Consider the following 13,346-nt stretch of genomic DNA (forward strand, 5'->3'; position numbering starts at 1 on the left):
AGAAGAAATCAGATGACAGGCGACGTTAAGATGTATGGATCATTTGAGGAGCTTGGTATCAAAGTTGGACAACTCCACTTTAGCTTTTTTTTTTTTTTTTTTTTTTACAGGAGAAACGAGAAACTAGATCCTTGGAAACCAATGTCACCGTTATACGTATATATTTTTTAAACATTCTCTTGCGTCATATAAATATTTTTTCAGTCTCAAAATGTGATTAAAATTAATATTCAAGTCGAAATTTAAGTTTAAAAAGTGGAGTTGTCCATCTCTGAAACTAAGTCGTGGAGTTGTCTGTTTTTGAAGCCATATTTAAAGTGAAATTGTCTACTTTTGAATCTAAGTCTCTTCTAACTCGGTTTCAAAGCAAATTTACGTAAAACAGTACTTATTCATCCACAAACCGATTATATAAACAATCAGCCATGTTGGATTCGCGATGCGTGATGGGAAAAGGTGATACGAATGTGGGCTTCTCATTGGCTACTGAAGGAATTGTTCTAATTTGAAACCAAGCCACAGTGGAGTTGTCTACATTTTGAATCTAAAGCGCACAATTAAGTGATATTTTCGCTCTGTTCTGTCATTTTTTCAACCTAAACAGTTCCAGAATCGCATTCAGCACACAAAATTCTATGAGAAAAAATCGATATCTCGAAATCGCAAAAAATGGAGTTGTTTAACTTGATACTATGTTCCTCATATGAGGAGACAAAGAGGAAGGCAGAAAATAGGAAAGATTAGAGAAAGCTGGGTTTGCAGTGAAAGAACACTGAATGAATGAATCAGTGTAACCAAGTCATTCCGGTAATTTCGGTTCCAATTTGAGCAGTAATAAAATTTTCTTAAACTTCTGATAGGCAGAAGAATGGATAGATAAGTGCCGAATATCGTATTTCACATTTATTTTTATTATCTTAAACTGAATTCACAAAATCTAGAATCGATAACAAGCAACATGAAGGAAGAAAATTACTTCCTGACATAAATGTAGAGTGGCTAAAATTTGAAGCGGTCATGTATGTGGGAACCACAGCCTCTCTCACCAAGGAGACGAGTGTTAATGCTCGCAGAAGGCCATGCTCATGAGGAGAGCTTGGCAGCGCGGCGACGAACAGTCTTCATTTAAAGCGATGTCCATATGGACGCGCAGCGTTGACTGGCGTGGCACCTTCTAACCTCACAGCGATCGGAGATTTCCTGTTGTGCTCTTGCATTCCCGCCGATCAGCACTACATCGATAGCTAACACGTATCGATTTGAGGTAATCAAGTAAGTACCGTGCATTTAACATATATCTAACTTTAGGTTAAAAATCCACATTATTTAGTTAATTAATGTATTTCAAACTTTGCTGTTATGTTGGTTGGGAGTAAAGTATTTACATAATGAAACGTGAAAATCATATTCTGGGATGAAAGAAGTTATTTTTTCCATTAACTTCGTATAAAACAGGCGATTACTCAACTACTTTTAGAGACAAACGAAAGCTATTTTCTTTGACTGAGTTATTCAATTGTTTACTGAGTACCTAGTCTAATAAAATTATTTCATAGCTGTAGTATATGTAGCATGTATCATTAGCTAATAATTTATTATGTTGTATCTCAGATTGATTTATGGCGAAATGAAAGCCTGATTGTCTTAACTTCACCCTGATAAATAATTATAAAATTCTAATTCTAACAGAAATATGGTAGCCATTATGAGATATCCAGTTCCGAAATAATAAACATTATTATTATTATTATTATTATTATTATTATTATTATTATTATTATTATTATTATTATTGGCGGCCGGATAGCTCAGTTGTAGAGAAGCTGGCTACGGACTGGAAGGTCCGGGATTCGATCCCGAGTGGTGACGGGATTTTTCTCGTTGCCAAACTTTCAGAACGGCCCCGAAGTTCACTCAGCCTACTATAAAATTGAGTACCGGGTCTTTCCCGGGGGTAAAAGGCGGTCAGAGCGTGGTGCCGACCACACCACCTCATTCTAGTGCCGAGATCATGGAAAGCATGGGGTTCTACCTCCATGACTACGGGCGTAGCTTAGGCGGTAGCGTGTTTGCCTGCTGATACAGAGTTGCTCTCAGACTTGGGTTCGATTCTCGCTTGGGCTGATTATCTGGTGTGTTTTTTCTCCGAGATTTTCCTCAACAGTATGGCGAATGTAAGGTAATGTATGGAAAATCCTCGACCCCATCTTCCTCTCCCTTGTCGCCCTGAATGTCCCAGTTGGTATAGCGCTGGCCTTCTGTGCCCGAGGTTGCGGGTTCGATCCCGGTTCAGGTCGATGGCATTTAAGTGTGCTTAAATGCGACAGGCTCATGTCATTAGGTTTAGTGGCATGTAAAAGAACTCCTGCGGGACAAAATTCCGGCACACCGGCAACGCTGATATAACCCCGGCAGTTGCGAGCGTCGTTAAATAAACCATAATTTTTTTCGACCCCACCTCGCTACCACCAATCCCTCGACGTTAAATAACCTAGTAGTTGATACAGAGTCATTAAATAATGCAGTAGTAGTAGTAGTAGTAGTAGTAGTAGTAGTAGTAGTAGTAGTAGTAGTAGTAGTATGTATGTATGTATGTATTTATTTATTTATTTATTTACACTGCAATGGGTATATACCCGGTGGCAGTGGTAACTAATTACACTCAATAATGACACTAATAAACTTATTAATTAAAAATACAATTAATAATAATACTAATAATTAATTAATAATTAATACTAAGAATAATAATAATAATAATAATAATAATAACAACAATAATAACAGGGAATATCCTAAATCCTAAATTAAATGAAGCACGAACACTTAAAATAACATTTAAAATAAATCTATTTTGTATCTTAAACCTAAGTTCGAACTAAAACCCGCGAGTATGATATGTTCATATCTGCACAAGAACCTTTCGCTGTCAACTCACTTACTGCACTGGAACTACGACACATTTCACTGATTCTATCCTGATTTCACTAACACTGTTCACTGTTCAAATACTTTGCACTGCCACTATATACTATAATGCTTCACTGACAGGAACACGTTTCACTTACACAACACACTTCACTGACACAACATAATTCTTCACTGATACAACACTTCAATAACAAAATATATTTTACACCCTTTAAATCCTGTGTATAATTACCGTCTATTAGTAAAGCCCTTAAGCCTATTTTTAAATGCATTTTTGGTTGTTGGTAAAGCCTTTAGTAAGTCTGCAGGTAAAGCATTCCAGTCCCTGATAGTACGATTGAGAAAAGAAAACTTTCCAGTGTCCGTCCTCTGTCTTCTTTCCCTCAATTTATATGAGTGGTCTTTCCTTGAAGAGTTCCTAGTAGTAGTAGTCTCTCATATTTAACTACAGTGTTAACAAATAAAACAGAATTAAAAACAATTAGGCCTACTTCTCCTTAATCTAAATCTAATTAATATTAATTATATTTATTGTACTAGTTCTAATCAAAATGTCTCCGTTATTTCCCTGAGAAAAACAAAGAATCGTCAGCCTCGGTAGCGTAGTCGGTATAGCGCTGGTCTTCTGTGCTCAAGGTTGCGGGTTCGATCCCGGCGCAGGTCGATGGCATTTAAGTGTGTTTAAAAGCGATAGGCTCATGTCAGTGGATTTACTGGGATGTAAAAGAACTCCTGCGGGACAAAATTCCGGCACACGGGCGACGCTGCAGGTACGAGCGTCGTTCAATAAACCATAATTTAATTAAAAAAGAATCCACACTCAGCAGCTACAGAAACAGAAAAATGCTATTTCCCGGTCAGCCAATGCCATCAATGTCTTAATTACATAAAATTAATATAATATATGTATACAGTATAACAGCCGTGGTGAAAATGCGACTCGAGAGCACACTGTGGCTCGCAATGATTGCTATGCATTTCTCTTGCTTCCTACCTCCCCCAACCCCCATCCACTCACTCACTGGAGTCAAACTCCGTTCCATTTGTATTTGTCTCTGACCTGCGAGTGGCGTATCGTCGCAATGTCTCTCTCGAAACCATCTATAGTCCGGGTCAGCTTACTTCATACCCTAAGGGAGAAACCTAATCATTTTTCCCCTATTACTACATATGCTAGTGGATTGTGGTGATTTTCTAGTTTGCAGGTTGAATTTTCTTTTGCCAACTTCATTTCGAATTTCGATACTGGCAAATACTACAAACGGTAGTGATTTTGTAACTGGTATGTTGGGAGCTGAGACAAATATCGACAATATTTGTCAGTACTGGAGTTCCATGAAATTAAAATTGTACTAGATTTCTGAGCCGGTTACTGGAAGCTAGTGAAATTTGAACATACTAATAATTAATTAATAACAGTATTAATATTAATACACAATAGGCCTAGTTATTTTATGTGTTGTGTTGTGGTTATAATTCAAGACTATAGTCAGGAAAGTTTTCGGAGGTAGTATTAATAATTTCATGTGGTCAAACAAAATACATTTTTAGGTTAGGTCTCGTGAGTCAATTGTTTAGTCAAACCAATGAATTTCGTATTGCTAGACAAAATACTTGACATGTTGATCCTTTTCCCGTATAATTTGCCTTCGAAAATATGTTACAAATTATTGAATTATTTAGAATAACTTTCCAGCATAAAGTACAGAAAGTAAATAAGTCATTTACTGCGTAGGATCGTGTGATATCTGGTAACAGTTGGCAACTCTGACAAGATGGCAATATTTGCTGCTTAGGAACTATTCTTATGTGATCCTCACTATACCTCTACAAAAACGAAAGTTTCAAGTAGGATGGGAGGATGCATTTTTTTTTTTTGCTGCCAATATGATGCGAATATTAAATGTATGATTTGTTCACAAGTATTACGAGGAAAATGGTTGTATAACATAAAACGGCATTATATTACATGTCACTCATGAAAGATTAAAAGGTTAAGTGTTATTTATTATTATTATATTATTATTATTATTATTATTATTTATTTTTTTATTATCTCTGTACGTCGATCCTTTTTCAGCAGATGTACGAATAATGCGATTAGATCTTCAATTTAAACTCACAGATTTACAATGTCCTGTTAAATGAAAGCTAGATGTAAGGACTTGACAAATATTGAACTTTTCAAATCTTTGCCAAAAAATAAATATCCGAAGCTTCGTTCTTTCGCTTCAACTTACGTTTGTGAAAAATTATTTTCAACAATGAAAATAGTAAAAACCAAATTTATATCGCGACTGACAAACACCTTCGTGATGAACTACGACTGGCAGTAAGTGACATAATTCCTGATTTTGAAACTCTGTCGCAGTGACATTCTGAAGACAGTTAATTTTAGGTTGTGATAATGTGTTCTATGTTTTTTTTATTCATGTCTTTCTTCAGTACACGTACTAAACATTAGTTTGTAACCTTATACTGTATAATATTATATTTAAGTGCTTGACGTAAGAAAAATGAAAATCCGTTAATATGTCAGACAGTTGCTTCCCTTCGGGTGTCCGCCTCCCTCCATAGGTGCTATGCATGTTGCAGGTTACACAGTGGCTCTGCGCACGATCACATTTTCGCCACTGCTGCAGTAGAACTTGCATAAGTGGAACTTCTGTATCTCGAGATAATTTTAATTTCCGTGCAGCACCGTATATAATTTGTGTGTAAAATTTATTCCACAACTCGAAGTTCTGTTGCTCGAATTTTTCGATATCTCGAAGGATATTTTATTCTCCAACTGTAAAACATATATCTTTAACGCGAAGTTCCAGTGAAAATGTTTAACAAAGCAGTAAAACCCCGATAAGATGCGCCAGCTTATTACGCTATCCCGTGTAATACGCTTTTTTTTGTCCGGTTCCTGCACATTTCATATATAACGCCTTTATAAAATACCCCGTTTGTTGGGCTCAAGTCCCGCATAATACGCTATTTTTGTGGAATATTTTGGATGTAATTTTCAGCAATGTACTGTAATAGCAATGAATCATTTTGGCCATTGAACTTACCGGTGCCATTAACCTGAACAGTATTGTATTCGACCCTTTACCAGTGCATTTAAACCTCCATACTACACAATACCCCACTCTCTTGTTAAGCTCTCTTATTCGACCCTTTACCTGCGCAGCTTACAGTTACAATGATCCACCCTCTTGCTAATCCTCTCTTTCTCAAGCAACATTCCTCACTCGACCGTAATAAAATTCTGGAAATTTTTACTGGTCAGTTTGTTATCTTTTAGTGTATTGAACTGTCGTGTGATTGCAATGAGTGTTAAACGAAAAGCGCTTTTTGTGTCTGAAAAATTCGAAATCTTACGAAAGTACGATGAAAACAGTACTCTTAATCAGAAACAACTGTCTGATTCATTAGGAATCCCATCATCAACATTAATAATGATAATAAAAAATCGCGACTCAATCACTGCAGCTGCGACGTCGGGAGGGTGTAAGCGCATGAGAGGGAAGTGTGGTAAACATGAGGACTTGGAGAGTACGCACACGGCATAGTGTTCGCCTACGGGTGGGGCCAGGAAAGCGGCATGTACTGATACGCCGCTTTGTGCGCGCAGTTGTTTAGACACGCTCGACAATCAAGGACATCAAGGTCGACAAGTTATCAGTTGTGAGCCAGATGTTGCAGTATTTAACACGTACAGTGCAATGTCTTGACACAGTTGCTTAAATATTCAGCGTGTGTGTAAAATTTGTTAACAATGCAAAACGCAAAATTCACGCTTGAACAGAGAGTTTTTATGTATGATGCATATATGAAAACAGAGTCATGTAGAGAGGTGCGTAGGCAATTTGAAGTGAAATATTCGGGTGCTCCAATTCAGGGTAGAGAAACTGTTAGACGTCTAAATTTAGGACAACAGGGTCGATAAATGCTATAATTCCTAAGCGAAAACAAAGAGTATTGACGGAAGAAAAAAATTGATGAAACCAGTGCATCATTTACACGCTCTCCTAATAAATCTCTAAGAAAGGTTTCACAGGAAGTTAGTGTTTCAAAAACATCAGTCTTTACTGCTGCTAAACTTTTAAAATTAAAACCCTACAGAGTATAGTATAGAAAGCGGAAGCTTACGGATAGGCGATTCACGCAAGCGACCCCGCAGGCAGGCCGCTTTCCTGGCCCCACCCGTAGGCGAACGCTCTGTATAAAGGAGTCTTTTCGAAAGAATTAAGACAGTACATACCTACAGTATCGTAAATATCTTTGACGTACAGTACAGTAATTACATAATGGAGTAATACTGTATTACCTTTCATGAATCATGTATTTCAACAAAGAAAAATGCTAATAGATACTGTATATAAGTCAAAATTAGTATACCCGCCTAATACGCGGTCCCGGTTAATACGCGGTTTACTCGCGGTCCCTTGAACAGCGTCTTATCGGGGTTTTACTGTATAATAAAACGAAAGGGATGAAGTGCCGTTACTTTAGCAACCGTTATAAGTAAGACCTACTGCTTTCCTTTGAATACAAACGTCCTCAAACAGTGAAGAATATCATTCCTCCTACAGTAAGCTGGGGACATAACCGATTACCCCCCCCTCCAGGAATCCCACTTCTCTCTTTTAATAGAGTTAGGTAGGAGTGCAATAATAATAACGGAAGTGCGCACAATGTGCAGGATGATATACTATTTTAGCTTTCGCCGCTGCAGAACTTGGTCAGTGAAACTAATCGGTTTTTACACTCCATCACATGGTATCTTCCACATAGTTCGTCACACAGGAAACAAACACATGCACTCCTCTTTTGGGTCGTAAAAGCTGGTGTTGCGGCATATTTTGAAGTGGAAGCCGTGGGTAGCAAATCTGGTCACCAGATGTCTCTATAGGTAGTTGGCCTCCTTCCAGTCCTCTCTGGTCATGGCATCCGTGACGAAGAACTCCTCCCATATTTCTGCTTTCTTAGGCCTATATTATACTATCAAATTTCTGTGTCACAGAAGTTTGATAAAATGTATATGATAAAATCTTTTACAGTGTAATATAGCATCTTTGGTCACATCTAGCTGTGACATAGTTCTGTGATAAAAGTTATGGTCATCATCATACCTTTGATAAAATCTGTGACTGAGAAGAAAGAAAATGGCGAGATATTAAGTACACATGGACTGTGAAAATCACAAAACTTTTAATATCAGACCAAGAGTCGCATGAATTGTTTCATCATCCATTATTAAATACTTAGGATTTCACATCTTCACACTGAAGTTCTCTCAATAGAGTTTGATGGATTTGTTTTGTATCTGTTCTCCCTACCCCAATTTCTAACCTAAATCGTCTGCTTGGAGTGTAAACCTGCTAACATAAAGGAAATTTTACAGGGGAAACAAAAGAACTGAGTAGGCTATACATTAACTCTGAAACTTCTCCATCTGTTCTTTAGATTTGGTCCTGAAGTTTGAGAGTTAATTTATACTCAGTTTTTTGTTTCCCCTGTAAAATTTTCTTTTCGTTGATTAGCAGGTTTACACTCTAAGCCGACGAAATATATTTTTTCGATATATGATTTCTTTTTTAGTATTAATGCAATAACCATTAGTGCATATTTTACAATTACAACAAGCATAGAACTGTTGTGGATCCATTATTAGAACTGTGATGAAAAATATGATAAAAGCTTTGACATAGTGTAATATAGTCAAAATCTTACATTTGATCATATATATTTGATCAAAACTTTTGTCATATTCTGTGACAAAGAAATTTGATAGTGTAATATAGGCCTTACGATGGTGTTCGAGCACAGTGCTCTCGTATGCTGGTGTTGATGGAAGTAGGAATTGCAGCCGTGGGTCTTCTAGTGACATAGGTTCTCTGGTTAGTTCATAGACGATTCTGGATGGTGCAAATCTGGACAAGCCAAGTACCCGTTTCAAATATATCGCTTTCACTTTCTCGAGGTAGGAGGTATCCTACAAACAAAACTCAGCTCGGACTCCTCGCGGCGCGCATGCTATACTCCTCTTACTCCCCTGCAGTAGGCTTGAGAGCATGCTGGAAACGGGAGCATACGTCATCTGCGCGAGATGGTCACGCCCGCTGGTTTCTGCGCACCGAGTTTTCCTTGTTGGATGCCTATAGAAGTACAATAACTACAGCATACACAATGGAATCCACCGTTGGGGAAGGGCGTTAAGATATCCTCAACATTTATCTTTTACAACGACTAGCTTTGGAAATTAGAGTTGAAGCTCGTCTGTGTTAATAAAAAGAAAAAAAAATCATCTGCCTGAAAAGCAGAGATGCGATCTATACACAATCTTGAAGTTCCACTTTTCGGAAAACAAACTACAACAGATCATAAGTTCATTGCCTTTACCTATGTAAGCTTTATTGTACAATTTCGTGCCTTAAGAGAAATGTTGGTTACAATAATAATAATAATAATAATAATAATAATAATAATAATAATAATAATAATAATAAACCTGCGGGTTCCTTAAAAGCCAGTAAGTAACAACAACAACAACAATAATAATAATAATAATAATAATAATAATAATAAATAACACTGGTTAACAAAATTAAACATTTTTTTGTTAAAAGATAAAGAATGGGTGATTCTTACAACATTTTTCGTGCTGATTTCAGATCTGTTTTCAAAATGTTTGTATCACCCAGAGTTTTTGAGTCATTATATAAAATGTATTTCAGACTTTTCTATTTATATCTTGTAACATTTTACCTACAGTAAAATCACATTTACTTAAAATGTGTGTGAAATAGATTTTAGGCTATACTTCCCTTGAGAAACATCTCTTTTGAGTGTCCAGCAGTAGTCTGGCAGAATATTTGGACTCCATTTTTCCTGGTAGCGCCTTTCCATTTCAGAAAAATCCTGGTGAAAACGCTCCCCTGGACTAATCTAAAATGTTATATCTATGACTTATTTACCATACCCATAGAACTACCGTTGCAGGTACTAGCTCTATATGAGTGTTAGAAAAGACCGTACGGCCTTAAGTCTGTCAGGTTAAAAACCATTATTATTATTATTATTATTATTATTATTATTAAATATTATTATTATTATTATTACACTGGTCAACAATGATTTTGTTAAATATACAATTTCTGCTATTTCTTGCATAATGTCATCTGACAATTCAAAAAATGAAGTCAGAAGTTTTCTACCACTCACCATTTTTTGTAATTTTAGAAAAATTGATTTATTTTCGTTGCTACGTATACACAAACCTGAACATACTGATGGAAAGAAAATATTTGAAATATTTCATTTTATTGCTTTAACAAATTGTTGCTTGTGAAGTCAAAATTCATAAAAATGAATTTTATTCCTCTTAAGACTGAGAGAGTTAGTATTAACTCAGTTGAGTTAGAACTTACAATCATGAAGCAAGTTTCATAACCCGTGATTTCTTTGTCCTAATTTTAAGTGTAGTAAAAGTATCTTATATAGTGAAACATACCTCAAGGCAGTGTGTAAATTACAAGCAATTTTTGTTAAGTTTATGGTTAATTAACTTTGAAGGCACACAGGTGAATGTTACCACACTAGTTAAAAGAGCTTACGAGTGTCCTTTTCATTGCAAAATAGATGAGGACAGGAACTGGGCCCCTGAAATCTGTTGTGCTCCATGTAATTCTATTAGCCTAACAGGTTGGCTAAAAGGATCCGTCTTCAAATGATATGCTGGGAACCTAAGGATCTTTCAACAGACTGTTACTTTCTAGGAACCACAGATCAGAAGATTACAGAGAACTTCTCAGCGAACTGATTCAGAACTATAACGTGATGGGGTGTAATATGTCTCTCAAAATAACTTCTTAGATTCTCATCTATTTTTTGTTTTCTCAAAACCTTCGGGTAGTGAGAGACGAACATTTAAAGTAAAAAAGGAAATGTGAAAAAAAAAAAAAAATAAATTTATTAATATGAAACTGACAGAAAATAAGTACTGACTTTTACGTATTAAATATAATTCGTAGTTGGTTGTACAGTAGTAGTAATAGTGTTACTAGAACGTAGCACCAGTTAGTTATAACACGCTACTGTATTTTTGCGCGGTTGATAAAATTTGAGGCTTTTATGGTTTATTTTCTATATCTCGTATTTTCGCTAACTCAAAGCGTTATGCATTTACCAAAGCATTTCGAGATATCGAAGTTCGAATATGTAATTATAAAGGTAGTGGAAAAATCAGGTATACAACTTGAGCCTAAATATCTTTACATCGTTCGTGGTTCTTATGACACCAGCCTTTCAGCTCCTATACCCATAAACGAACCACTAATCACCTTTACTTTTTAACTTCGCTCTAGAATATGCCATTAGGAAAGTTCGGGATAACACAGAGGGTTTGGAGTTGAATGGGTTACATCAGCTTCTTGTCTATGCGGATGACGTGAATATGCTAGGAGAAAATCCGCAAACGATTAGGGAAAACGCGGAAATTCTAGTTGAAGCAAGTAAAGCGATAGGGTTGGAAGTAAATCCCGAAAAGACCAAGTATATGATTATGTCTCGTGACGAGAATATTGTACGAAATGGAACTATAAAAATTGGAGATTTATCTTTCGAAGAGGTGGAAGAATTCAAATATCTTAGAGCAACAGTAACAAATATAAATGGCACTCGGGAGGAAATTGAACGCAGAAGAAATATGGGAAATGCGTGTTATTATTCGGTTGAGAAGCTTTTGTCATCTAGTCTTCTGTCAAAAAATCTGAAAGTTAGAATTTATAGAACAGTTATATTACCGGTTGTTCTGTATGGTTGTGAAACTTGGACCCTCACTTTGAGAGAGGAACAGAGATTAAGGGTGTTTGAGAATAAGGGTATTAGGAAAATATTTGGGGCTAAGAGGGATGAAGTTACAGGAGAATGGAGAAAGTTACACAACGCAGAGCTGCACGCATAGTATTCTTCACCTGACATAATTAGGAACATAAAATCCAGACGTTTGAGATGGGCAGGACATGTAGCACGTATGGGCGAATCCAGAAATGCATATAAGTTAGAGTGTTAGTTGGGAGGCCGGAGGGAAAAAAACCTTTGGGGAGGCCGAGACGTAGGTGGGAAGATAATATTAAAATTGATCTGAGAGAGGTGGGATATGATGGTAGAGACTGGATTAATCTTGCTCAGGATAGGGACTAATGGCGGGCTTATGTGAGGGCGGCAATGAACCTCCGGGTTCCTTAAAATCCAGTAAGTAATGAAGTAAACCTTTGCTTTAGCCTCAAGTTCTATAAATATCTATTAATATTGTACAGAGTTAATTTCACTACAAATTGACCTAGAGTGAAATTTATTTCGCCAAAATGATGTCCTATATACGTATTTTTTTATTTTGACTCACGTAAATATTACATATTATAAGTACTTTATACAGACATTTAAATAGTCTATGTTTATATTTTTCAGATCAATTACTTACAGTTGATCTAAAGTAATAATTTTAAGCTATGATTCCGCTATAGCGATCGTCGCCGAGCGAAAAACGCCGCTAGATTTAGTTCTACATGTAAATAAACGGAGCTGGTTTCTTTACGACGTGCTGCGTTGGCGTTCATCGCTCTGAGTTGATTGACTTGACTTCAACTTGATAGCGATGATCGTCGTTCATTTAGAATAGATCTGCAGAACCGTAGCTCCTCAGAGCGACTGGCTTACTTTCCCTTCTTACCCCACCCACCTTTTCTACCAGTGAGGTCATAGCGTTCTAGTTACGCTCGGCAACATCTACATTTATTCTCGCGGCGGCAGGTATACAATACGCTATCAAGAATTACAAATGAACAGATAGTAAAATCCTTGGGAACATACCATTAGAAAGTAAGAGAAAATGAATGGGGGAAATAAATAAGTTAAAAGACATGTAAAATAAATTTTAAAATGTATGTGTGGGTATAATGCAAGAAGATCGACCTATGTATACATCGTCCTATTACTAGTAAAGCCGATTAAGTCTACTTTTTGTGTAAAATAAGTTAAGTACAGTCCCCGACTTGTCTTTCCGTGCTCTGTATTCTACTAAAATTAAATAAGTCCGAAATGTTGCATGCAGGCAACAAACCAATTACTTTATTTGAAGAATTTATTACGATTTTTCGTGCATTAATAAAGTTTTAATTCCTGTTTTTACAAAACTTGCATTACTGGTCTTAACTGGTTTTACTAGTAATAGGACGATAAATAAATTGTATGTTGATAAGTGAGTGATAGCTATATGACCGGATGCCAATGCTGTCATTCAACATTGTAACGCACTCCAGCCAAATAAATAAATATATAAATAAAAAAATATCTATATATATATATATATATATATACATATATATATACACACACAATACGCGTACTGCAGTTTAAAG

The 13,346-nt window shown here is 36.3% G+C and overlaps 1 protein-coding gene across 1 annotated transcript in view; it reads left to right on the forward strand.

Moving 5' to 3' along the window:
• Window positions 1-1,082: 1,082 nt before the first annotated feature.
• The window catches only part of LOC138701737 (globin D, coelomic-like), a 46,472-nt gene continuing 34,208 nt past the window's right edge, over window positions 1,083-13,346 (forward strand). Inside the window, exon 1 of the mRNA XM_069828960.1 lies at window positions 1,083-1,272. The gene's annotated coding sequence lies outside the window, so the exon portion shown is untranslated. The remainder of the gene's footprint in view (window positions 1,273-13,346) is intronic.

Source organism: Periplaneta americana, chromosome 6, assembly GCF_040183065.1.
Source record: "Periplaneta americana isolate PAMFEO1 chromosome 6, P.americana_PAMFEO1_priV1, whole genome shotgun sequence".
In the NCBI taxonomy this organism is placed as follows: Eukaryota; Metazoa; Arthropoda; class Insecta; order Blattodea; family Blattidae; genus Periplaneta; species Periplaneta americana.